Source organism: Saccostrea cucullata, unplaced genomic scaffold (genome assembly GCF_032062105.1).
Source record: "Saccostrea cucullata isolate Sc308-1 unplaced genomic scaffold, CSIRO_AGI_Scuc_v1 ctg10275, whole genome shotgun sequence".
NCBI classification, from domain to species: domain Eukaryota; kingdom Metazoa; phylum Mollusca; class Bivalvia; order Ostreida; family Ostreidae; genus Saccostrea; species Saccostrea cuccullata.
The window spans coordinates 21,224-23,572 of record NW_026924484.1 but is presented as its reverse complement, the minus strand read 5'-3'; the positions used below and the strand labels follow the sequence as shown (position 1 = coordinate 23,572).

General features: G+C 33.2%; 1 pseudogene; it reads right to left on the bottom strand.

The window, feature by feature from the left end:
* Positions 1-3: 3 nt before the first annotated feature.
* LOC134266531 (peroxynitrite isomerase THAP4-like) lies at positions 4-1,150 on the bottom strand (annotated as a pseudogene).
* Positions 1,151-2,349: the final 1,199 nt, after the last annotated feature.

Here is a 2,349-nt window from a genome sequence, read left to right as displayed (position 1 = left end):
ACCTTTCTCTTTGAAAATTTATTTAACATCATCTACAGGTAAATCTATGCAAGAGCTGTCTGTAAAAGGTGGGATATCTTCATTTGTTGTTCCTTGGTGACAATAGCTGTGAGAAAACAAGCTAAACCTGAGATGCTGCTGTAGAGTCTGTGTTTCTCTTTCCTCTTGCTCATTTAACTCCTGTTTAAAGGAAAGATTTATGAATTTGCAGTTGTTGGAAGAATAAAGACATATAATCATGGGAATATAAAAATATGTGATCAATGTGAATTTCTTATGTATATATTTTTCCCTAGGAGGTAGTGGGGTATTAATGCTTGTGGCCTAGTCATACTTTTGGAGTTTAGACAAGAGTTGTGGAGTGTGTCTATTAGCAAGGTTCAGGGATTAAACTACAAGCTTTAACAAATTTTAACTATCAGTAATAGTAATTTTAAAAAGTTTTTGACAACATTAATTAGTGTTATTTTAAGTATATAACCTGTAAGAATTGGGTAAATAGTATGGTGTCTGATAAATTTTAAATGTCTAAATATATTTACTAGTATGTGGTACTACATAATTATAATGTGCAAGATGCACTCACACTTTGACCCTTTATAATTGCAACAATATACTTAATTAAATGTACATGATTGTATAATTAAGTTAAAAAAAAGGAGAGATTTCAAAATAAAAAACACATTAGGTAAGGGATAAGATAATGATTTATTTACAATTAAATAGGGCAACAAAGAACCTTTAGACAGTATCCATACATCATAGTGAGCCCATTTAGCTCTAAACAAAGTACTCAATAATGAACATATTAAGTAAACTTATTCATAAATTCACCTGCCTGAAGTAAATTTCTTTTGCTATGTCTGACATTGCGGGCAGTCTCCGACTTCGACTTTGGCTTTATTTTATATTTAAATAAGGTTGGACGATAGTTCTCATCTGCAGGGTCGTCACTGTGCCATGATTCCACAAAATGTTCGGAACAAACCCTGCTGTACTCATTTGGAGACCAGTTATCTCTATTGATGGCCCTAATCCAAGCTGCTCTCTTTTTCCTGTCTTTAGGGAAGAGAAAAAAACTCACACCTTTCTCTTTGGTTTTACTTCCTTGTCTGTTAGAACATTTAAAAACGACGCATTGTATTACCATTGTTTACGTTGCTAATGTAAACTCTGGAATACCGTCCGGAAGCATTTATACGCATGCGCTAAAAACAGGACCGCAGTTAACGTGAAAAGGGTTTATTCCCTTCATCCTCCTCAGACTCTTCAGAGGACAGGTAATCTGGGGTCATGACCTCCATCAGCTTTGACCTGTCAAAGTCCCCATGTTTGTCACTGCTGATGTTAGTCAGAGTCTTCTTCAGTTTCTTGCTCTCTGTAAAACAGTAAAGAAAATCTGTTATAAAAATTATCATCTTTAATTGTTACTGTGATGTCATTTATTTTTGTGGGGGCTTAATTCTTGCTGTTTACCAGGTATGGAGAAACATCATGAATTTACAAGTCACCAAGAAATATAAAATTTTATCTGTATTACAAAACATTCTCCAAACACAAAATCATGTCCCCACATACCAGGTCAATTTTTTTTCTAAAACCTCAGAAATTTAACCCAATAAAAATATGTCATATACGGTATTCTTCTACAAACCGATGAGCTTCCTTTACATAAAAAATGTTTGAAGATTTTCATTGTATAATCAAACTATAAACATTAACACTAAAAACGACATGCCCTAACTGCTTAGGCCATAACATTCAACTGCGGTACTATTGCTGTCCTGTTCCTTGTCAGCAGATCCCCCCTAATTTTAAATAATAAAGATTGTCTCTTAATTTTATCACGTTAAAATCTAGCTCCAAAGAACCCTAGCCCCATGGAACCATGATTTACTAAAATTTGAATCCAACTAAAACTGGATTGCTTGAAAATCAGTATGATCAGCAATTTCTGCTGTTACAGAGATTGTTTTTGTATTTGTACACCTGCCATCAAATTTTTTTTCTTGACTTTATAATGAAAAATTTGAAGGAAGTTTATATACATACTTCTCGCCTTCTGAAAAAGTGAATGAATTATTTTGACCAAAAAAAAAAAAAAAGAACTAGCTTGCATAAATCACAGTGGACTTGGCAAAATAGCCCCATCAAATAATGTAATATATATAATCAAATATAAAACAAATAATACATGTATATTTTTAAACTCTGTTAACTAAGAAATTGAATATACCTCAAAAGTAAAATCCTTGGGCTCGACGGTCTCAGCTTCTGTCTGATTCTGTATGCGGCTCTTTGCAAGTATTGTAGATTTAGCAGATTGAAGTCATTCTCATTGGTGATTGT